Source organism: Panthera onca, chromosome A3 (assembly GCF_046562875.1).
Source record: "Panthera onca isolate mPanOnc1 chromosome A3, mPanOnc1 haplotype 2, whole genome shotgun sequence".
Classification (NCBI taxonomy): Eukaryota; Metazoa; Chordata; class Mammalia; order Carnivora; family Felidae; genus Panthera; species Panthera onca.
This window is the reverse complement of record NC_138341.1, coordinates 46,057,543-46,084,055: the sequence shown is the minus strand read 5'-3', so window position 1 is coordinate 46,084,055 and position 26,513 is coordinate 46,057,543.

The following is a 26,513-nucleotide window of genomic DNA, read 5'->3' as shown; positions in this document are numbered from 1 at the left end:
AGATCAACGAAACCAAGAGTTGGTTTTTTGAAAAAATAAACAAAATTGACAAACCTCTAGCCAGGCTTCTCAAAAAGAAAAGGGAGATGACCCAAATAGATAAAATCATGAATGAAAATGGAATGATTACAACCAATCCCTCAGAGATACAAACAATTATCAGGGAATACTATGAAAAATTATATGCCAGCAAATTGGACAACCTGGAAGAAATGGACAAATTTCTAAACACCCACACTCTTCCAAAACTCAATCAGGAGGAAATAGAAAGCTTGAACAGACCCATAACCAGCGAAGAAATTGAATCGGTTATCAAAAATCTCCCAACAAATAAGAGTCCAGGACCAGATGGCTTCCCAGGGGAGTTCTATCAGACATTTAAAGCAGAGATAATACCTATCCTTCTCAAGCTATTCCAAGAAATAGAAAGGGAAGGAAAACTTCCAGACTCATTCTATGAAGCCAGTATTACTTTGATTCCTAAACCAGACAGAGACCCAGTAAAAAAAGAGAACTACAGGCCAATATCCCTGATGAATATGGATGCAAAAATTCTTAATAAGATACTAGCAAATCGAATTCCACAGCATATAAAAAGAATTATTCACCATGATCAAGTGGGATTCATTCCTGGGATGCAGGGCTGGTTCAACATTCGCAAATCGATCAACGTGATACATCACATTAACAAAAAAAAAGAGAAGAACCATATGATCCTGTCAATCGATGCAGAAAAGGCCTTTGACAAAATCCAGCACCCTTTCTTAATAAAAACCCTTGAGAAAGTCGGGATAGAAGGAACATACTTAAAGATCATAAAGGCCATTTATGAAAAGCCCACAGCTAACATCATCCTCAACGGGGAAAAACTGAGAGCTTTTTCCCTGAGATCAGGAACATGACAGGGATGCCCACTGTCACCGCTGTTGTTTAATATAGTGCTGGAAGTTCTAGCATCAGCAATCAGACAACAAAAGGAAATCAAAGGCATCAAAATTGGCAAAGATGAAGTCAAGCTTTCGCTTTTTGCAGATGACATGATATTATACATGGAAAATCCGATAGACTCCACCAAAAGTCTGCTAGAACTGATACATGAATTCAGCAAAGTTGCAGGATACAAAATCAATGTGCAGAAATCAGTTGCATTCTTATACACTAACAATGAAGCAACAGAAAGACAAATGAAGAAACTGATCCCATTCACAATTGCACCAAGAAGCATAAAATACCTAGGAATAAATCTAACCAAAGATGTAAAAGATCTGTATGCTGAAAACTATAGAAAGCTTATGCAGGTAATTGAAGAAGATATAAAGAAATGGAAAGACATTCCCTGCTCATGGATTGGAAGAATAAATATTGTCAAAATGTCAATACTACCCAAAGCTATCTACACATTCAATGCAATCCCAATCAAAATTGCACCAGCATTCTTCTCGAAACTAGAACAAGCAATCCTAAAATTCATATGGAACCACAAAAGGCCCCGAATAGCCAAAGTAATTTTGAAGAAGAAGACCAAAGCAGGAGGCATCACAATCCCAGACTTTAGCCTCTACTACAAAGCTGTCATCATCAAGACAGCATGGTATTGGCATAAAAACAGACACATAGACCAATGGAATAGAATAGAAACCCCAGAACTAGACCCACAAACGTATGGCCAACTCATCTTTGACAAAGCAGGAAAGAACATCCAATGGAAAAAAGACAGTCTCTTTAACAAATGGTGCTGGGAGAACTGGACAGCAACATGCAGAAGGTTGAAACTAGACCACTTTCTCACACCATTCACAAAAATAAACTCAAAATGGATAAAGGACCTGAATGTGAGACAGGAAACCATCAAAACTTTAGAGGAGAAAGCAGGAAAAGACCTCTCTGACCTCAGCCGTAGCAATCTCTTACTCGGCACATCCCCAAAGGCAAGGGAATTAAAAGCAAAAGTGAATTACTGGGACCTTATGAAGATAAAAAGCTTCTGCACAGCAAAGGAAACAACCAACAAAACTAAAAGGCAACCAACGGAATGGGAAAAGATATTTGCAAATGACACATCGGACAAAGGGCTAGTATCCAAAATCTATAAAGAGCTCATCAAACTCCACACCCGAAAAACAAATAACCCAGTGAAGAAATGGGCAGAAAACATGAATAGACACTTCTCTAAAGAAGACATCCGGATGGCCAACAGGCACATGAAAAGATGTTCAACGTCGCTCCTTATCAGGGAAATACAAATCAAAACCACACTCAGATACCACCTCACGCCAGTCAGAGTGGCCAAAATGAAGAAATCAGGAGACTATAGATGCTGGAGAGGATGTGGAGAAACAGGAACCCTCTTGCACTGTTGGTGGGAATGCAAATTGGTGCAGCCGCTCTGGAAAGCAGTGTGGAGATTCCTCAGAAAATTAAAAATAGACCTACCCTATGACCCAGCAATAGCACTGCTAGGAATTTATCCAAGGGATACAGGAGTACTGATGCATAGGGGCACCTGTACCCCAATGTTTATAGCGGCACTCTCAACAATAGCCAAATTATGGAAAGAGCCTAAATGTCCATCAACTGATGAATGGATAAAGAAATTGTGGTTTATATACAAAATGGAATACTACGTGGCAATGAGAAAAAATGAAATATGGCCTTTTGTAGCAACATGGATGGAACTGGAGAGTGTGATGCTAAGTGAAATAAGCCATACAGAGAAAGACAGATACCATATGGTTTCACTCTTATGTGGATCCTGAGAAACATAACAGAAACCCATGGGGGAGGGGAAGGAAAAAAAAAAAAAAAAAAAAAAAGAGGTTAGAGTGGGAGAGAGCCAAAGCATAAGAGACTGTTAAAAACCGAGAACAAACTGAGGGTTGATGGGGGGTGGGAGGGAGGGCAGGGTGGGTGATGGGTATTGAGGAGGGCACCTTTTGGGATGAGCACTGGGTGTTGTATGGAAACCAATTTGACAGTAAATTTCATATATTAAAAAAATAAATAAATAAAAAAAATAAAATAAAAAAAAATTAAAAATAAAAAATAAAATAAAAAATAAAAAATAAAAAAATAAATAAAAAAATACCACTGGCATTTCTCACAGAAATGGGAAGATAATCCTAAAATTTCTATGGAACCATAAATGATCTTAAATAACTAAAGCAACTTTTGGCAATAATGAAGGCAGAGACACAAAACTTCCTAATTTTAAACTATATTACAAAGCTATAGCAGTCAAGAGAGCATAAAAACAGCTACCAGCATAAAAACAGGCACAGGGACCAGTGAAATAGTATATAGAGAGCCCAGAAATAAACCCATGCATATATAGTCAATTAACCTTTGACAAAAACATCAAGAATACACAGTGATCAAAGCATAGTCTGTTCAACAAATGGTGAAAAACTGAATATCCACATGCAGAAGGATGAAATTGGTCCCCTATCTTATACTATACACAAACTTAAACTCAAAATGAATTAAAGATTTAAAGCTAAGACCTTAATCCAAAGAAGTCCAAGAAAAAAACATGAGGGAAAGCTCTTTGACATTGGTCTTAGTAATGATTTCTTGGCTATGACACCAAAAGAACAGGAAACAAAACCAAAAATGAATAGGTCTATATCAAACTATAGTTTTATGTACAGCATAGAAAAAAACAAGATGAAGAAGCAATATATGAAACAGGTGAAAATATTTCCAAACCATGTGTCTGATAAGATACAAAATGCATAAGAAATTCCTACAATAGAATAGAATAAAAATATAAACAAATAACCTGACCCTACAATGAACAATGAACCTAAATAGACTTTTTTTTTCAAAAAAGATACATAAATGGTCAAGAGGTATATGACAGGATGCTTAATCATCATGGAAACACAAATCAAAACCACTATAAGGTATCAATTCACACTTCTCAGGAGGGCTATGGTAATAAAATGAAAAGATAAGAAGTGTTATCAAGAGTGTGGAGAAAAAGAAACACTTGTACACTGTTGTTAGGAATATAAATTGGTACAGCCACTATGGAAAACAGTTTGGTAGTTCCTCAAATAACTAAAGGTAGAACTACCATATTAACTAGCAATCATATATATATATACATATATACATATACATATATGTATATGGATACAATGGAATATCATTCAGCTATAACAAGGAAATCCTATCTTTTGCTACACAAGGATGAACTTATAAGACATTACGCTAGTAAAATTAACCAGACACAGAAAGAGAAATACTGCATTGTCTCACTTACATGTGGAATCTAAAAATGTGAAACTCCTAGAAACAGAAAGGAGAATGGTGATTATCAAGGAATGGTGGGGGAGCATTTGGGGAGATTTTGATCAAAGTGTACAAGCTAAGTTATAAGATTAATAAGTTCCGAAGATTTAACTAATAACATAGTGATAGAGTTAATAATGTATACTTGAAATTTGCTAAGGGGGTAGATCCTAAGTTTTCTTGACATACACACAAGAGGATAACTGTGAGGGGATGATATGTTAATTAGCTTGACTGGGGTAATCATTTCACAATATATATGTATGTCAAAACATCACTCTGTACACCTTAAATATATATATTTTTATTTGCCAATTATACCTCAATAGAGCTAAAAAAATAAAAACCACTTAAAAGGAAAATGAGAAGAAAATGTAAGAAGAAAAAGCCATGTTTTCATTGGTAAATAGGGACAAATCATGAAAGAGGTAGTAGGACATTTTTAGGAGTTTGGGCTGAACTATTCAGACCAGAGCTGCACATTGAAATGTCTTCAGGGGCCAGAGTGGAAATCTGATTCTGTGAAGTTGGCAGTAGTAATCATCAGTATTGAATTGCAAAAGCTGAACTACTAGAGACCTGGCTCATTTCTTGCTAAAAATTCTCCAAGTTCAAATGAGTGTAATACACAGTACTAGCCAACAAAATTCTCCTTAGGTCATATTTGTTCAAAGGCCAACAGATTGTATTGCCTGCATGGGGCTCTAGATAGCCACTGAAGAAAGTTAACGATGTCATCATGTTAGCATGATAATCTATAGAGGCATGTATGTCCATGATTGCTGCTTTGTCATGTTAGCAAGATACTCAGGGAAGGTGAGGCAATAAGACAGAGTAATTTGAATGTCTTGCATTGCACTAGACACAGAGGAATACCCAACAAATAGTAATATCCTTCCCCATTCTTGCCACTTCTGTCTATCTGTAATTCTATAAAAAAGAGAAATCCGCATAAGGGGAGATTCATATTGATGATGAGAGTAATAATGGTAGTTTCCTATGGTTGCTGTAACAAATTGTCACAAACTTTGTGGCTTATAACAACAGGAATTTATTCTCTCACAGTTTTGGAGGCCAGAAATCTGAAATAAGTTTCACCAAGTAAAAATCAAGGTATTGGCAGAGGTGTGCTTCCTCAGGATATTCTAAAGCAGACTCTGTTGCCTTGTGTATTCCAGCATCTGGTGGTTGTTAGTATTCCTTAACTTGTAATCACACTAGTCAAATCTCTGCCTCTCTTGTCACATTCCCTCTCCTTTTGTTAAAGCTTCCTTGGTCTCCCTATGGTAAAGATATATGTGATGGCATTTAGGGCCCGCTCACATAATCCATGATAATCTCTGCACTTCAAGAATTTTACTTTTTAATCACAATTGATGTGATATATGGTAATATTCATAGGTTCCAGGGTTAGGATATGGGTATCTTCTGGGAGGCTAGTATTTATCCAAGTAATAAATCATTTTCTTGGGAAAATTGTTTTGGAATCTGATTGAGTCAGAGTTCTCTGGAGAAACAGAACCAATGTGTGTGTGTGTGTGTGTGTGTGTGTGTGTATATATATATATATATACACATACATACACATTCCAGTAGAAAAAAACTACTGGACTTTGACAGCAACCCTTTCTTCTACTTCTCACCTTTATTATAGATGCAGATATCTTCAAAGTCAGAAGTTAGCTACATTTTTCAAGGTGTCAACAAAAATAGTATTTTATGATAGAATAAATACTACAGTTGCCTATAAACATCCCTGCATAATAAAATGCTCAAGGTTATTTGCAACAATGATAATTTGCATCACCTTGGTTGTGATGTTTCTGATGCCTGGTTGACAAAACTAGCACATGGAGCTCTAACTAGATGGACCATCTGCTTGCTTCTCCCTCACACAATGGTGGCAAGGGGCCCCACTTTGCATGACAACTTATCAGAGTTTCCTTAGTAATACCTGGTCATTGGGAGTGCTGAGAAATGAGACTGTTTTGTATTCAATCATGGGATTCTTTCTGCTATTCACCACATTTTGAGAAACACTGTAGTTGGCAGTTTTACTAAACAACGGGGAAAAACAGCAAGTGCTAAAAAATTGCAGAACCCTTGTGATTTATAGAGAGATTTATAGAAAACTGTAAGATGAAATTATAGGTAAAATAAAGGAAGTGTTTTGAAGCAATCTTTCTACTAACAGTTTATGGAAAGTTTAGTATTGCAGCTGTCCAGGAAGCCTAATTATTCCAGTCTCTGTGGATTTACAAAACATACACATTAAATAGAGAAGGAAAGCAAGTGGAAAGACAGTAAAAGACGAACATTCTTCTTTCTCTTTATTCCAGATATATAATAAAAACCTTGCATTTGTGAAGAATTACACAAATTCAATAAAGTACTGAAAACAGTCAAGTTTCAGTATCACATAAACCATCTTAATAAATAATATGGGAATACATATAATTAAATACCTTACTACTATCATAATAATGGGAGATGCAGAGTAAGAATATGAACATGAGAAGAATTTAAATTTGTACAGCATCATGACAATTTAGAAATGATCAGTTACCATAATTACATATTAAAAGTTGATGGTAGGGGCGCCTGGGTGGCTCAGTCGGTTGAGCGTCCAACTTCGGCTCAGGTCATGATCTCACAGTTCGTGGGTTCGAGCCCCGCATCAGGCTCTGTGCTGACTGTTTGCTCAGAGCCTGGAGCCTGCTTCGGATTCTGTGTCTCCTTCTCTCTCTGCCCCTCCACCGCTCACGCTTTGTCTCACTCTGTTTCTCAAAAACAAATAAATGTAAAAAAAAATTTTTTTTTAAAGTTGATAGTACGCATTTTACTACAACATATGGAATATAGGGTCATTCTTATAAATTATTCTAAAATGATTTTTAGAAGCACAAATATAATGTCAAAATACTAAAGTAAAAGGAAATAAAACAATTACATGAAAAATATGACTTTATTAAGTAAAATTTTTTATATTTTAGACTGCTTCAAACTTAAATGAAGAGTTATCACTGCTCTTATGTTTAGTGGTTTCACAATAAGGAGGATTTCTGAAATTATTTAACAGGCAGTGATATGCCAAAAAAATGAAGTATCTACTACTATTTATCCTGGATGTGTCTCTGTCATGCGCATGATTAAAAATTTTTTATATCATCAGAAAAAAATAATCCTCCATTGCTTTTTATTCATCTCCTGTAAATCTGCCAGAACTGTTCCTGGAATATGATCTGCCCAATGAAAAAATTAAAAATCAACTTTTTAGAAAAAGTTCACTGCTGCAAAAACATCACTCCCATGGAAAAAAGATATCAACAATATGAAGGGGGAGGTTTCACTCCTAATTAGAATGCAAAAGAACACAAAAGATCTCACTCTTGCTGAAACAACAGTAAACCACCAGAAAAAAAACAATCATTCTTTGTTATAAAACCAACGACAAGCTGTAGACTCAAAGAAAACTAAAAGAACTGAACTCTAGAGTTAGGAGTCCTTCTTCCAGAGCTAAAGATCAGGGACACTTTCATATCTGGGACTAGTTGATGAGGTTGGGGCAGATGTAGAAAGAAATAAGCCCCCAGAGAAGGACAGTTCTCTTAGAGGACAAAAGGAAGAAATGCTTGAGAAATCTGGGGCTGGCCTGTCAGGTCTAAAACTAGAGGAGAGGATAACCTCTGCCAAATAGTTATTTTTCAGGGGAATTCCACAGGGTAAACAGAGCTGAGGCAAGGCTAAAAAACAGAAAGAGGAGTCCCAGTTTGGGAGTGTCTGCAAATCTGGCAAACAGTCTGAGACATAGCCCACTTGATTTTTTGTGGTTTAAGGACCCAGAAACCTTGAGGTGTTTGGTCTCAGGGCTCATCTGGCGGGAAGAGAAACCCTGAATCCACCTTGAAAGTGTTGGAAGTCAAAAGTGAATTGAATTGTGGAAGCTATAACCAAATCTCCAACTAATTAAGCTTCTGATAAGATCAATGACCTTACCAGCCTTTGGGCTGAGTGTAAGTTTGGAATCTGAGCTGACAAAAGGAGGTCTTAGAATTTCAGAGTTGGAATGCCAAAGCCCTTCTGGGAGAAAGTTTGCTCCTTTGGCTGAATAATGCAAATTCCTTGAAAAAACACCAATTTACCAGATTAAAACAATTAAAAAGTAGAAAACCTGAATAGGCCTATATCTGTTAAAGAAATTACATTCATAGCAATAATAATTTTAGTTATTATAATTTAAGTATTAAAATTTAATTATATTGACAATTTTAAGAAGTTTTCCCCAAAGAAATCTGTAGGCCTAGATGGCTTCATTGGCAAATTGTCTTAAATTTTATGTATGAATTACACCAACTTTATCAAATTCAGAAAATAGAAGAAACTCACATCAACTCATTTTATGAGGCCAGTAGAACCAAAATACCAAAATTAGACAAAGACATGACAAAAAGAGAAATACAGAACTTTAATGTTGTTACTGTCTTGAAATACTTAATAATTCTTGAACATGGAGGCCCTTTAATTTTACTTTATACTGGGCCATACTTAATTGTAAAAGACTGAATACTTTCTTAAGATGAGGAAAAAGGCCAGGATGTGCACTCTCTTCACTACCCTTCCAATGTTGCACTGGAGGCCCTACCTGAAATAATAATTTAACGAAGAAATGAAGGTTTAAATCTCGGAGAGAAAAAAAGTAGTAGAAATGTCTCTATATGCAGGTAAAAAGATTGTTTAAGTAGAAAAACCTAAGAAAACTATTTTTAAAATTATTAGAATTATTAGGCAAATTTATCAATCTGGAAAATAAAATGTCAATATACAAAAATCAATTGCATTTCTATATGCTAACAACAATCTGAAAAGGAAGAATTTTAAATTACCATTTAAATTGCTGTCAAACTGGGGTGCCTGGGTGGCTCAATCTGATGAGAGTCCGGACTCTTGATTTCAAGTCAGGTCATGATCTCAAGGTCCTGGGATCGAGCCTGTGTCAGGCTCTGCTCTGAGCATAGAACCTGCTTAAGATTTTCTCTCTCTCTCTCTCTCTCTCTCTCTCTCTCTCTCTCTCCCTCTCCCTCTCCCTCTGCCCTTCTCCCCTGCTTGTGCACTGTCTCAAAATAAAAATAAAAAATTTAAAAATAAAATGAATTTGTATCAAACAAAATATTTAGGATTTTAGTTTAACAAAAGATATGTGAAATCTATACACGGAAAAAGTACAAAACATTACACAGGGAAATTAAGGAAATGCTAAGTGAATGAAGAAATATACCATGCTTATGAATTGGAATAATCGACCTTATTATAATAATAATTCTCCTTTAATTGATTTATAGGTTAAATACAGTTCTCATCAAAACCCTCATTTTTTCTTTTAGAAATTCACAGACTAAATTAAAAAAAATGAAATTGACAGACTCTAAAATTTTAGAGAAAAAATAAGGATCTAGAAAGGTCAAAACAATTTTTTTAAGTTTTTACTTAAATTCTGGTTAGCTAACGTACAGTGTGATGTTAGTTTCAGGTGTACAATTTAGTGATTCAGTACTTACATATAACACCTGCTGATCATCACAAGTGCACTCCTTAATTCCCATCACTTGCTTAACCCACACCTTCACCCACCTCCCCTCTGGTAACTATCAGTTTGTTCTCTATAGTTAAGAGTTTTTCTTGATTTGCCTTTCTCTCTTCTTTTCTCTATGCTCATTTGTTTGTTTCTTAAATTCCACATATAAGTGAAATCATATGGTATTTGTCTTTCTGTGACTGACTTATTCTGCTTTGTGTAATGATCTCTAGCTCCATTTATGTTGTTGAAAATGGCAAGATTTCATTCTTTTTTGTGATTGAGTAATATTCCACCGTGTATATATACCACATCTTCTTTCTACATATCAGTCAATGGATAGTTGGACTGTTTCCATAATTTGGCTATTTTAGATAATGCTGCTATAAGCATCCGGGTCCATGTATCCCTTTGAATTATATTTTTGTATTCTTTGGGTAAGTACCTAGTAGTACAATTGCTGGATCATAGGGTAATTCTATTTTTAATTTTGTGAGGAACCTCCATACTATTTTCCAAGCTGGCTACACCAATTTGCATTCCCCAACCATGCAAGAAGTTTCCCCTTTCTCTACATCCTTGCCAACACCTGTTGTTCCTTGTGTTGTTAATTTTAGCAATTCTGACAGGTGTGAAGTGATCTCTCATTGTAGTTTTGATTTGTATTTCCCTGATGATAAGTGATGTTGGGCATCTTTTCATATGTGTGTTGCCCTCTGGATTTCCTGTTGAAAAAGTGTATGTTCATGTCTTCTGCCCATTTGTTAATTGGATTATTCATTTTTTAGCTGTTGAGTTTTATAAGTTATTTATATATTTTGGATACAAATCCTTTATCAGATATGTTGTTTGCAAATATTTTCTCCCATTCCTTAAGTTGTCTTTTAGTTTTGTTGTTTTCTTCACTGGGCAGACGGTGTTTATTTTGAGGAAGTCTTAATAGTTTCTTTTTGCTTTGTTTCCCCTTGCCTCAGGAGACATGTCTAGTAATAAGTTGCTATTGCTGATGTCAAAGAGATTGTTGTCTATGTTCTCCTGTAGGATTTTGATGGTTTCCTCTCTCATATTTAAGTCTTCCATCCGTTTTGATTTTATTTTTGTGTATAGTGTAAGAAAGTGGTCCAATTTCATTCTTTTGCAGGGTGCTGTTCAGTTTTCCCAACACATTTGTTAAAGAGGCTGTCTTTTTCCCATTTGAATATTTTTTTCTGCTTTGTCAAAGTTTAATTGGCCATATAGTTGTGGGTTAATTTCTAGGAGTCCTAGCCACAGCAATCAGACAACAAAAAGAAATTAAAGGCATCCAAATTAGCAAAGAAGAAGTAAAACTTTCACTATTTGCAGATGACATGATACTCTAATGGAAAACCCAAAAGACTCCACCAAAAAATTGCTAAACTGATACAGAAATTCAGTAAAGTCACTGGATACAAAATCAACATACAGAAATATGTTGCATTTCTATACACCAAAACTTAAACAGCAGAAAAAGAAATCGAGGAATGGATCCCATTTACAATTGTACCAAAAACCATAAGATACCTAGGAATAAACTGAACCAAAGAAGTGAAAGCCTGTATTCTGAAAACTGTGAAACACTGATAAAGGAAATTGAAGACAACCCAAAGAACTGGAAAGATATTCCATGCCCATGAATTGGAAGAACAAATATTGTTAAAATGTCTATACTACCCAAAGCAATCTACATATTTAATACAATCCCTATCAAAGTCCAACATTTTTCACAGAGCTAGAACAAACAATCCTAAAATTGCTATGGGACCACAAAAGACTCTGAATAGCCAACACAACGTTGAAAAAGAAAAGCAAAGCTGGAGGCATCACAATTCCAGACTTCAAGTTATATTACAAAGTTCTAAGGATCAAAACAGTATAGTACTGGCACACAAACCAATGGAACAGAATAAAACAATTTTTAGGGGTGCCTGCTTGGCTCAGTCAGTTAAGTGTCTGACTTTTGATTTCTGTTCAGGTCATAGTCTTATTGAGTCCTGTATTTTTGGTTGGCATAACCTAATCACAATATGCATTCTGATGCCCAGTGAAACTGAAAGTGCAGGAGTTTGTGTTTCATTCACTCATTCATCCATCCATTCATTCCTTCTCCTCCCACCCCACATCCATTTACTTATATTCTACAGTGAGAATTCTGGATACAAATAAGGATAACACTCAAAATGCAGTGAGAAATTTCAAATGTTTTTAGCCATCTATGAGTAACAAATTCAGTAGACCTGGATCTTTGTCTTTTACCTCTTGTCCTTATTTTCTACTTTAATGCATTTTTTCAAAGAATCTATTCTGTTAGTTCTTTAATTTCAAAATTTATTGAAGTTTTCTTTATGATTTATGCATGAATGATTTTTAATATTTCATAAACACTAAAAATGCATATGATTTTTGTTAGTTACAAAATTTGACACACACATAACAGCTTATTAGTCTCTCATATTTATAATTTTTCATAAAACCATATTTAAAATTTACTTGATGTCACCAATGCCTTCCAATCACAAATCCTACTGTTTTTCATTGTTCATCAGCTGCCTCAAAATTTACTTCCTTCTTTACCCAACTTAAATTCTGTGGCTCCTCACTATAATTTTATCCTTACATACTCCCTCAACTCTCTTATACACATTTCCATCCAATGTTCTCATATTATAAAATCCAAATCATGGTTTAATCCAATACTCTATTAATTCTGGAATTGTACACAAGGAGATATATCCTCTATCTAAAGAAATACTAAAATCAAAATGACAGATCTCATTTTAAATTTATGCCCATAAACATCAAATGGGTCTTCAGTGATTCTATTACATATTTTCATCAATTCATTTTTCCAGTTTTCCAATTTTGGTCCTGAAACCTCTCAGAGGATGATCTCAAATATGAGTTTGGCTTAGAAAACAGAGACATTTAAAAGAAAACTTCATCTTACTATGCCAAAACAAGCAATCTTCTAACTTCATAACTACATTCTCTGTCTTCACTTAAATTCCAATTAATGTGTATCTCTGCTCCTCTTTAAAGTCTGGTCTAGAGTTCTATTTAAAGGTTTGGTAACATCTCTTTTTCTACCACATCACCAATTTATTCTTCTCTACTGGATCATGTCCAGAGGCATATAGACATGTCATTGTATCTCCAAGAATATTATAAAATAATGATAATAAAACTTTTTCTCTCCCATGTTTTCAACTAGCTAGCCACCCATACATTTATTTCTTTGTTCTCTTCTGAAGCAAAGTCCTTGAAAGAGGTAACTAAGTTTGTTGTCTTCACTTCCTCTTTTACGTTCTCTTCTTAGCCTAATCAGACTTTTTATCCCCAGCACATTACTAAACCATTCTCAACAGAAATGTATATGCTATGAAACTCATAAATTTTAGGGGCGCTGGGGTGGCTCCGTCGGTTAAGCATCTAACTCTTGATTTGGGCTCAGGATATGATCTCACAGTGCATGAGTTTGAGCCCCACATTGGATTCACGCTGACAGTTTGGAGCCTGCTTGGGATTCTGTCTCCTTCTCTCTCTGCCCCTCCCCCACTTGCTCTATATATCTTTCTCAAAATAAATAAAAATAACCTTAAAAAAAACTCAAACATTTTAAATGTCATAACTCTGTGCTTGCATTGAAACTGGGAGGGCCAGAGCAATGTTTTTATATAGTCATAGTCATATGTATTTTTTTCTTCATTTGTAAAAGAAGATAAATTAATAGTAATTGGGTAGGACAACTGCCTCATTACACTTGGATCAATACTTCCTAGCCTCACCCACCATTACTTTGCCTGGACCATTAAAGTGACTCCTAATTGGTCTCTCTCTTCCACTCTGCCACTTCCCCCAGTCAATTATCCATAGAGAAAGCAATATCTTTTTGAAAATAAAGTAAATAATGTCTCTCCTGTGAAAGGTTCTGAAAGAATGAAGGTTTTCCATGGTAGCCCTTACTGGACCTTAGCCCCCTATTGTTCCTCTCCATCTTTCTTAATAAACTCAAATTGCCCACCAATGGCTACTAAACCAGAACCCTGGTCTTACTACCTCTACATCCCGTCTCATTACTAACTTAATGTAAAATTTCCCTTACCTTTTGAGAATTTGAACTGTAACAAAATTCTCAAAGAAACTAAAATTTTGACTTTCCCCAATCTTTTCATTAATATCTTTAAGCTTCATAGACTCTCATTCATCTTAGAGTTGTTCTCACATTGTAATATCGTATAAAACCTGTTCTTAGTTGCTTTCCTTCTTTCATACTCTTACACTAAATGCTCTCTTGTGGCTCTCCACAGCACTCAGAAGAAAAAAAAAAATAATAATCTCAGCTTTCAAGATCGCTCATGACCTTCCCTACCATGCATTCCTTGTTCACTTTGTTAGCTACTGAGGCCTGTCTGTTCTCAGGACTGTTTTCTATGATGGCCTTTGTCCTTGCTGTTCACTATGTCTGGAAAATGTTTGCCTCATAGAACTCACATATGTCCATGACCCACTCTCACACACACTTTTGGTCTTTTGTCAAATGTCATCTCCCCAGGGAGAGGACAGATCTTAGCAATCTATGGTAGTCCTATTACCAACCTTGTCTTGACTTTCTATTCTCTCCTTCTGTTACCCATGTATTGCCACCATAGTACATAATATATGATCACATTATTACATATATCTTTATTTTTAATATTTGATTATTCATTGCCTTTTTTTTCTATTAGCAGAAGAGAACTATGAATTAAGAGATATTTTTTGGCATCTACATCAATCACTTTTTGTATTTCCATCATTTGCTTTTCATAAATAAATAAGTTAATAGCATTTGACATAAAAGATTTATGACAATTATTATGTACTTGAATTGAACCCTTTACGCAGAGTGGCTACAAACTCTTATGAATAAGATTATAAAGATATTCAAAAACTGCCTCTCACTATCCAGGAAGAACAAAGTATCTAGAATATATGCAGAGAACGAGAGGAACATTCAGATAGCTTCTATCTACCCCACTGTGATATGCTGAAAAATGGTCCACCAAGATGTCTACAGCCTAATCCCCAGGAACCTATAATTATGTCACCTTACATGGCAAAAGGGATTATACAGAAGTGATTAAGGCTACATCAGTTGAGATGAGGACATTAACCCAGATTATCTAGTTGGGCTCCTTCTAATCACATGAGTTCTTACAAAAGGGAAGCAGGAGTATCAGAGGCAGAGAGAGCTACAACAATAGACACAGAGATTAGAGAGGGAGATTGGAAGATGCTACTCTGCTGAGTTTGAAGATGAAGGAAGGCCCACAAGCAAGGAATACAGGAGGCTTTTAAAGGCAAAAAAAAAAAAAAAAAAAAAAAACGGGCAAGGGAACAGATTCCCTTCTAGACCCTCTAGAAAGAACACAGCCATGCAGATTTTAGCCCTATAAGGCTCATTTTGAGACTTCTGACCCCCAAAACTGTAAGAAAATAAATTGGGTTGTCATAGCCACTAAGTTTGTGGTAATTTATTACAGAAGCAGTGAGATCCTAATACAGATACATAGCCATTATCATATATAAAATAGCTCATTCCTTTTTGATACATGCTATCTAGAATTCTACTCTCCTCTGATCGTATGGTGATTCTAATGTCCTCTTTTTCCTGTAGATTTCTCATCTTGTCTTTGCTCACCCATTCACTTTGGATTTTCCTCACTTTATGAGAGAGCTACCTCTTTTGGAACACACCCATTTTGCTTTACAAAAGTGGAATTAAAAAAATGGAGTTTAGTTCACTTATAATTGTAGCTTATTCTATGTATTTGGTCTAAATTAAATCAGCCTACTTTATCATTTTTGTACTCATATTTTATCAATTTTTTATCTTCTTTATCCTCTGCATTAACATTTCTTTTGTTCTAACTCTCATTTTTCCTTCTTTCATTCTATATGTCATATTAGTCTCTGCTGTGAAATTGAAAAGCCCTTTGTAGACCTTTAGTCCCTCCTGAAGTATACTGAGAATCTCTTGTTTACTTATGGAGTGATTATTTTAAAATAGGACATTTACATTTTTCAGAGAACCTTTATATACGTCATTTGTTTGATTCACACAAAAATTGTGTAGTGCAGGTAAGGAAGATCTCATTATCCCCATTCTGTAGACTCCTAGAAGTCTTAAGGCTAATTAAGCTCCCTTCCTTATCATCACTGTCTTCACTCTCAACTAATTATCTCAAGTAAGAACAGAGAAAGATGATGGTACAAAGCTGTCCATGGAAAAATCTTCATTACTTTGTTGTATTATTACTTATATACTTATGTATATCCTATAATTTACTTTAAAATAAGTCAGCTCTTGGTGATAGTGCTGAATCTGGTATGACTTTAGTTTGAGGACTGGTGGAGGAAATTACATAATCACAGTGAAAGGATCAGAAATGAAATTGTGATGGAGTGGCCAGGATAAGCAGAAATAGGACCTATCCTGAAGTTGCTAATGGATAATTTTGTCATTAAGTCATTTTACTTACTTACTCTGACACATTCTCTGACATGTAATGTAAATTGGACATTAACATTAATGGTTAAATTCCATACATTTAATCAGAAAAGAACATCAAAGAGTATTTGAAAGGAAAGGAACATATTCTTAGAGAAAATACATTTTAACAAAATTTTTAGTAAACTCTGAGATCTCAATTTTAGATATTGATACAATTATACATGGGCCAGTGTTGTAATAACTGGTGTCAGATCAACAGTATAATTTTTTATTCTTCTTTTGGTCAGGTAAGAAGGAAATAAAGCAGCATTTATTGAGTGTCTGTGAATGTTCGATTATACTAAGTACATTTATATATGTTCTCATTTAGTCATGTCCCAATATATCAGGTATTTTTATCATACCCAATGTACTATTGAGAAAACTGTGATTAAAAAAAAAAAAAAGCAGAGGTACCTGGGTGGCTCAGTCAGTTGAGCATCCGACTTCAGCTCAGGTCATGATCTCACAGTTTGTGAGTTCAAGTCCCGAGTCAGGCTCTATGCTGACAGCTCAGAGCCTGGAGCCTGCTTTGGATTCTGTATCTCCCTCTCTCTCTCTCTGCCCCTCTTCTGCTTTTGCTCTGTCTCTCTCTGTCTCTCAAAAATGAATAAATGTAAAAAAAAAAAAATAAAAATAAAAGGCATTTAAAAATGACCAAGAACAGAACACACAGGAAGCATAGTATTTCAAGTCACCTACAGCTTACAGAATCAGATTGATAGAGAAGACAGAAAACTATACTAGATCTGTCTTGTTACAATGTAAAATGCAATTCTCAAAAATATAACCCTCCTATGATATAATGGTTCCCAAAGTGTGGTCCTGGATCAGCAGCATTACAAGGGAACTTAGTAGAAGTGCACATTATTTGGTCCCACCGTAGACCTACTGAATACAACAATCTTTTCAATAAGCTTTCTGTGATCCTGGATGCCTCCTCAAGTTTGAGAAGCATTGCTCTAGTCTTTGTCTTTCTGCTTCACTCCTTTTTCCTTTCACCCTAGAAATGCTGTCTGTAAAATCTTCCATAGGGCAAAACCCTCACCGAGAAAAAATTTTTTTTTTTGTTTCTTGGGTTATATTTTCTTCTAGAGTGGATCCTTGATTTTTCTAGACCTCCTTTTAGCCTCAATATAGTGCATCTGAGTTTCACTTCCTCCATTCCACATTACTGAGTATCATGTTTTCTCCTAAGAGTTCTGGTTTATGAGTTAAGTATTATTTGTTATATGTACCTTTGCAATGTCTGAGAGAGGAAAGTGGGCAGTTAAGGGAAAGGTCAACTGGATCTTTGGGCAGTCATATTTATTGCTTGATATTACTTTTGTAATTTAAGAATTTCGTACCAAAGATGAAAACGTAGAGTGTCTTTTTTTTAAGGAGTGGGGATATTGGACATGGGATCAGCACTATTTACCTAACGCAGTGTGAGGTCCTAGAGTCTTTTAATAGAACTGTTTGTGCTGGACATATGCTAAGGTGACTTCCAATGATTTGTACCTCCTGGTCTTGGTATCTTTGTAAGAAATTTTCTTCCTTTGTGTTTGAACAGGACATGTGACTAGCCTATAGCCAATGGCATATGGCACAAATGATAGGATATCACTCCCATGATAAGGTTTTCTTGTGTAAGATTTCATCTTAGCCCACTGGAGCTGGAAAGTATCCTTGCATGCTTGATGAAGTAAGTGGACGTTTGAGACATCCCTCATGACAAGGAACTGTGGGTGCCCTAAAAGCAAACTACAGCCAACAACCAGCAAAAAACTGAAGGATTCAATCATACAGCAGCAAGGAAATCAATTCTGCCAACAACCGGAATGGTCTTGGAAGTAGACTCTTCCTCCTTGAGCCTCCAGATGAGAATGTAGCTAGCCAACATCTGCCCTATTGATGGCTATGTGAATGTGAGACCAACCCTCATCAGAGGAGCCAGCAACCCATGTCCAGACTCCTGATTTACTAACCCTTTTGGATAATATATTCAAGTTATTTTAAGCTGCTAGGTTTGTAGCGATTTTACTACACAGCAATACAAAATTAATACACTGCTCTTCCCCGAGTTTTCAACCCTTGTTTCATTCCTTCACTTTTCCCTGGCAGCAGCTTAAGGAAAAAGATGAGGAGAACTTGAAAATTTGGGCCACACTGTTACTTGTGGATTCCTCTTCCCTCCAGGCTGCCCAATTCTTCCATAGATCACATCTTGCTTAGTTTCTTTTTTATGTCCAGGCCTGTATGGGACTATCTCTTTCAGAGATAATTAACAATGCTGGTTGGTCTCTATGTCATTTTCCTCAGAGAATGTGGAAAACCCAAATCAGGAATTTCCCTGCCTGATGAGCTCTGTAGTCATTGAGAAGGATTTAGTTCTTCAGGGGTTTCAGGTCTTTCCTTCTGGCTGCCTCATATCTTCTCAGCTCTGCTTTCCTCCAAATGTGAAGTATCTGTGAGACTGCATCCCATTAGCTTCTCTGCACCGCTTCTTGGAAGTCTAAGTAGAAACTGCTTTATTATTGCTATATATTCTCTCAGATCTCTCTGGTCACTACTTTTTAAAAGATTACAGTATAAGACCGTGATCCTTTCTTAGTTTCAGTAATGTAGGTATTGTTCGATAGTCTGCATCTTGGATAATACTTTTTAAAATATTTCATATTCTGAAAATCCTCTTGTCATCTGGATTCCCTCCTTTTGAATCAGTCAGTTTTGATGCTGCAAGGCAAAGATGTATTACCAGATAGAGAAACATTATTTCTCAACTTTGACTGTTTTTCTTCTTTTTTTTTAATTTCTTTCTTGCTTGCTTGCTTTCTACCTATCTATCCATGGAGAGAGAGAGAGAGCACACACAAGCAGGGGAGGAGCAGAGAGAGAGAGGGAGACCGAGGATCTGGGCTCTGTGCTGACAGCAGAGAGCCCTATGTGGGCTCGAACTCATGAACTGCAAGATCATGACCTGAGTCGCAGTCAGATACTTAACCGACTGAGCCACCCAGTCACCCCTGACTGTTTTTTTTTCCTTAACTCCCTGCAAGACAATGGTTTTGAAAGTCAGGCTTTGTGTAGTGTGTGTGTGTGTGTGTGTGTGTGTGTGTGTACACATAACAAATTTCTTGAGCTACCACTAACCTATAAAGAACAATATTTATATACTGCGTGATTCCACTCACATGGGAAATCTAAAATAGTCAAACTCAGAGAATAGAATGGTAGTTGCCGGGGACTGGGAAGAAGGAAATATGGGGGAGTTGTCCGATGGTTATAAAGTTTCAATTATGTAAGATGAATAAAGTCTAGAGATCTGTTATACAACATAATGCCTGTCGTTAACAATACTGTATTGTGCCCTTAAAAATTTATTAAGAGAGTAGATCTCATGTTCAGTGGTCTTAACACACACACACACACACACACACACACACACACAAACAAAAGCAAAGAGGAACCAGGGAACTTTTGGAGAAAATAGATATATCTATCACCATGACTCAGTAATAGTTTTATAAGTGCATGCTTATGTCCTAACTCACCAAATTATATACATTAAATATATGTAATCTTTTTGTATATCAATTCAATTCTCCTCAACAATTCCAGTGTGTGAAGTGTCTTCCTTCCACTGCCAAGCAACTCTCAGACACCAGCTGGGTGTCCTGTAATTAAATTCTGAAAATATCTACTGTCTGGGAGATAGCATCAAATTCCACAAGTCAAGGGATCAATCCCACAGGACTGCCCCCAACGTCAGATGCCAATCACAAGTCCAAGATGCTACTTGTGCTTCTGACCAACTGGCTGTAAATAAGAGGTTCCCATGACCCTTTCCTTGGCTTCCTTTAACTTGTTAGAATGGCTCATAGAACTCAGGAAACCAGTTTACTCAATAAATTAGCAGTTTATTACAAGAGATATTAAAGAATACCAATCAGCCATATGAAGCAACACTTAAGTCAAGGTATGTAGGAAGGGGTGTGGAGATTCCATGCTGTTAGGGAGAGTGCCACTCTCACCGTGTCTCTGTGTATTCACCAATGCAGAAGCTCTCCACACCCATCCTTTTGGGTTTTAATGGAGGCTTAATTAAATAGGCATGGATAATTAAATCATTGACCATCAGCTGTAGATTCAACCTCTGGCTCCTCTCCCCTCCCTGGAGGTGGGGGGGGGGGGGGCGGGTAGGACTGAAAGCTCCAACCCTCTCAGCACATGGTTGGTCCTCCTGTCAACCAGCCCCCATTCGTAGGTGCTTTCCAATTGTGACTACATTAACATAACAAAAGACACCTTTATTGTTCTCACTGCTTAGAAAATTCCAAATGTTTTAGGAGTTCTGTGCCAGAAACATGGATGAAGATCAAATATATCTTTCTTATTGTAATCACAATATCAGAATCAATTATACCTCAATAAAGTTATTTTTAAAAAGAGCGATGGTAATGAACTTGAATATCATTTTGTCTGTTAGTCAGTCCTTTTCAAGGTATAGTCCCTGTGTTAGTTGGGTTTTAACAGAATGCCTGGAGGCCAGTGAAAGAGGAGTCCTAGACAGCTGTTGGAAAAGTTTGAGTTCTGTCCTGGCAGCCCTTCAAAATTAAAGCCACAAGAAGCAGGATCTGGAATTTAAGAAACAAAACAGATGAACATAAAGAAAGGGAAGGAGGGGCGCCTGGGTGGCGCAGTCGGTTAAGCGTCCGACTTCAGCCAGGTCACGATCTCGCGGTCTGTGAGTTCGAGCCCCGCGTCAGGCTCTGGGCTGATGGCTCGGAGCCTGGAGCCTGTTTCCGATTCTGTGTCTCCCTCTCTCTCTGCCCCTCCCCCGTTCATGCTCTGTCTCTCTCTGTCCCAAAAATAAATAAAAAACGTTGAAAAAAAAATTTAAAAAAAAAAAAAAAAAAAAAAAAGAAAGGGAAGGAAAAATAAGATACAAAGAGAAAGGGAGGCAAACCGTAAGAGACTTTTAAATACAGAGAACAAGTTGAGGGTTACTGGAAGGGTGTTGGGTGAGGGGATGGACTGAATGGGTGGTGAGCATTAAGGAGGGCACTTGTTGGGATGAGTGTTGGGTGTTATATGTAAGTGATGAATCCTTAAATTCTCCTGAAATCATTATTACACTATATGTTAACTAACTTGGGTTTAAGTAAAATTAAACAATTAAAAAAAAAAAAAAAAAAGGAAGATCAAACCAGACAGGCCGAAGACAAAGAAAGCCGGAAACCACGGCCAACTAAAGGAGAAAAGTTGCAAAACCTTGCTCCCAAAGAAATCCCCCCCCCCAAGTAATGAATATCCCACGCCCTAGTTAACAACTGTCAAAAAAAGATAGAGATCCAAACCCTAGAGTGTGCAGCTGTCCCTTGGGCTTACCCAGTCTCACATCTAGAGAGTGTAGTCTCACTTTAATAAACTTCCCCACTTGTACCACTCAGCCATTGTGTCTGGTCTGTCCTTGAATTCTTTCTTGCCACGAGACCAGGAGCCTCTGGTGACATCCCAGGGACAGGCTGGGCAGAGGCTTCAGGGCCCATAGGCCCCCAGTCCACCGCTGGACCAGTAGCATTAGCATCATCCTGGAATTTTTGGACATGTAAATTCTTGGGCTTCTTCCCAGAACTACTCAATAAAGAAACTCTAAGAATGAAGCCTAGTAATCTGTGCTTCATCACCCAGCCCCAGGTGATTCTATTGCACAGTAAAAATTGAGAACAGCTACTATGAAGATAGCTATGATAAGTGAAGATAAATAGATTTAAGTGATAATATGATAGAAAGGATATTGGCGAAAAATCCAAAGGCAAAATTTCTACCTTTGCAGCCTCAGAGACAGTGGGAAGGAAAAGTGGGTAATTATAGCTAGTGAAAATATTCAGGGGCGCCTGGGTGGCTCAGTCGGTTAAGCGTCCGACTTCGGCTCAGGTCACGATCTCGCGGTCTGTGAATTCGAGCCCCGCGTTGGGCTCTGGGCTGATGGCTCAGAGCCTGGAGCCTGCTTCCGATTCTGTGTCTCCCTCTCTCTCTGCCCTTCCCCCATTCATGCTCTGTCTCTCTCTGTCTCAAAAATAAATAAAAAACATTAAAAAAAATTATTTAAAAAAAGAAAATATTCAGACACATGTGGGGACCCTGAAGATACTAGAGCCAGTAGCTGATTGTCCTAAGCATTGCTTGAAGTTTGGGCGGGCTACAAGTCTCAGGAGAGGTTCCATATTTACTTGGTGCTATGTTTAAATGGTGCCAGACCAATAAATCATGGTTGGTGGAAAGGGATAAGTGAGATCAATCACATGGGATAATACAGCTGCTTCTCCATGGTTTATGCACAGGATATAGAACAGTGAAAAATATGTAAGGAACTATCAGAGACCTGTGGTTGGGAAGGGTGGCTGCTATGTGTGGAAAACACTATGACAAGAGATTGACAAATATGTGGTCAATTGTCAGCAGCATTGCACACCAGCACATACTCAAAAGCCAGACAGGACCTTGCATGTCACAAGTGGGGTCAGTGTGTGGCAGAGGCTGCTGCATAGACAGAAGTCTACAACTTTGGAGCTGCAACAGCTCAGCTGGAGCCCCACAGAGACTTGCAGGGTTTGCACTTCCTCTCTCCTGCCAACAGTCACTATGAAGACTCATTTTCACTACATCCAGACACTGTATTATGAAAGAAGAGAGGGAGGAAGGGAAATTCTATCTAATAATTTTGTTTCTAACTGATGCAGTATTTACCAAAAAGGAAAAGACTTCAACTGAAAGGGATATTTAAGCCAGTGCTCACTGGTTTATTGCTGAGGGACAAGTATAAATATCTATCCCATAACTCCCTATCCTGCTCCCTATTTAGGTATATAGGTGAATGAAAAGTGATAATCAGTCTTAGGAAATAAGGCTACATAGTGTTAGTAACTTAATATAAACAAGTGAAATCTTTAATCTTGCTGGATTTTGTAAGTTTTTAATGACTAGGTTTTTGGATTCAGCTTTCCTCTGACATCTTATAGTGGCTATTAGAATATTTTCATTTACTCTGCCTCTCAAAGACAAAACATAAAGTTGATATTTTGTTTTCATTTTAGATAAAATATTTGTAATCTTTTCCATTTTTATACAGTTGCTTTAGCTTGAGTCTAACCTACAAAAATCATAAAAACTAAAATTATATACTCAGTTAATCTGAATGTTCATCAAATTACTTTAAAAACACATAATTCAAGCAAAAAAAATATTTTTTGCTAAATCACATATTGAGTTCCATGTATTTCCTCTGGAGTTTCAATTTAACTTTATATTTAATTTGTCTTGGATATACAGTATACATGTGACAATATCTGACTATAGATTCCTTGATGGCAACATTGATAATTATAAAGATATTTTCAGAGCAATGATAAAATAAATTATTCCACCTCCATCTATGCATCAGAAAGTGCTTTCCAGGCGTAGCATGGAGATTACCTAGTTAAGTAAAGTCTTGACTGTCTCCTTTTCCTGTGTGTACCAGACATGAAGAACCTATGGCTGGTTAAGAGGAGTGCCACATGTGATTATGGGGAATGTGAGTAAAAAGGAATGCTGATTTCATGTGCTTTCTTCGATCATTAGAAAATATATTTAAATGATGACTTTTTCCTTTTCTGAGCCCTAGGAACCCTAACATGGCAGGGACGGGGAGGGTCCAGTGGGGGAAGTTAGCCAGTAGCTACTCCCAAGTAACTTGCTCACAATACAGTTCAAAGACAAATATGTGAACACTAGCAGAATAAATGATAATTTCTATAAAACGCAAATATATTCAAAGTGCAGTTGTGTCGTAGAAAAAGACACACTAAGTCAGCCAGGAAGTAGTCAAGGGGACTTCAAAAAGGTGGTGACATCTGAGCTAAAATTTTAAAAAGGAAAGTTCTAAAGGGACTAGCAGGGGAAACATATTCCAAAAGAAAGATCAAGTTTTACTCTGGATACACTTCTGAAAAAGACTGGAAATTCAGGGTAAAATACTCTCTTGAATGTTGCAGTGACAAATTGTAAGAACCACAATGGTTAAATCAGGAAAACAAAGGCTGAAAGATAGTGATTGGTTATTCTCCAACTCTGGAATAAAGGCAGTGAAGTTGTGATTAGGGTTAATTAAAAGGAGAAGCTCATCAGATACGATTGGTAAATCGTGGAATGGATGTTAGAGGCCGTTTAATCTCCTTCCTAAATTTAGACAAAGCTGCCCTCAATGATGCTTCATTAGAAGGAAAAGAACACATGAACATGAATTTTTTTTTACAGAATCAGAATTCATATTCCTGCACTAGCCGTCAAGTCAGAAGACAAACCAGCTTCTTCTGATTATTAAGCAACAAAATAATCCTGCCAACTAACAAGTAAATAAGGTGTATCTCATAATATCAGCCCCAGTTGAAACCACAAAAATATCAGCTTGTGTAAATGAAGTTTCTCTCTTCTTAATAAGACAGAATTTGAAAGAGCTACTCTGTGACCTGCACTGTTAATATATGGTTGATAAAGTTTCAAACAGAACTGTCCTTTTTTTTTTTTTTTTTACGTAGAATGACAAAAAACATTCTACACGTGGTACACACTAGGGAATGGCAGAGCTGATGTCATTAACAGAATTTCAGATATCCTTGATTGTACTTTACCTGTATCCCTGTGCTAGTTTCTATCTGTCTTGTTTCTTGCCCTTCTCAATTTATCTAAGAAAAAGTCTCTGAAGTTCTAGCCAAGTGGCACTGCTCTCAAGTGCAATTCACTCTGATTCCCAAATGCAGTGCAAGGCCACCAAGCCTTTTCAAAATGCTGCATACAGTTAAATCAAAATTCTAGAAATGATTATCAAGCACAGTGCTATCTTGCCCATCAGACTCGTTTTTCTTTCCTAAAACATGTTAGTTCCAATGGCATGATTGTGAAAAGAAACTCACTGTTAGTAGATCCTAGGTGAGCTCAGTGTATCTGAAAAGCACATTTTAATAGATAATAACAGTCTTTCAAGTTCTATCTCCTATGGTTTTATTTTTGGTCACAAAACTCTTCACTTAGCATATAGACAGCTTATTTCTTCTGCTGGCTCTGCATGCAGGGACTAAACTCACATTCAATTGAACTATTGCTCTCTATATTCCTTATCTTTGTGTTTTTTTCTTTCTCATTATATGCAGATAGCATGGTTTTGTTCACTTATACAAAATAAACTCACCCTCAATAGCATGGACCTCCCAAGCTAAGTGACTGATAGTATGAGAACAGTTATAAATATATGGCAATTGAAGATTTTTTTATCGTTGTAAATGGAACAAAATACAGAAAGTTGTAAAGTGTGTCCTGTGAGGTGTGTTCTATTTACACTGTATGAAATTATTAATATAAAGAAAGAATTGGAGTTGTCATGATCTGGAATGAGTTCTTTTGTTTTGTTTTTCGGGCTCCCTGTAGGCTGGCCCAGCCACTCTGTCCTCCATCATGGCACTCAGAACAAGATATGGGTGCTCAGGGAGGTGACAGGAGGACGTCTCTCCAAAATACCTGGGGGTAGGGCTACTAAGGGGGTACAACCTTTCCTGGGCCAAGACATGTCTCAGCTTCCTTCCCCAGGCACATCAGGACCACCCTGAGCCAGCAGAGGGTAGAAGTGAGCCCTGGAAAAGGTAGCTTTGTCACTGCAGCTCTCAGAAAATACAGGAACAGGGTGTTAATGGTGGGCTAGGTCTGGGGTTCCTTGCTTAAATGGATAACAATGATCATCTCACCCTGAGGCACCTGGGTGGCTCAGAAGGTTAAGTGTCTGACTTCGGCTGAGCCTGCTTTGGATTCTGTGTCTCTGTCTCTCTCTGCCCCTCCCCAGCTTGCTCTCTCTCTCTCAAAAAAAATAAATAAACATTAAAAGAAATAAGTAAATAAATAACAAAATTATATACTTGTTCATTAAAAATTTTTTAAATAAAAATGATTTATGAGTTTTTGATTCTCAAAATATATAAATCTTATTATTTATACCAATATTTATTATAAAAGTTGTCTGTATGCTACAAATCTTAGAATACTCTCAACAATGGAAGCCATTTCTACTTATTTATTTTTTGT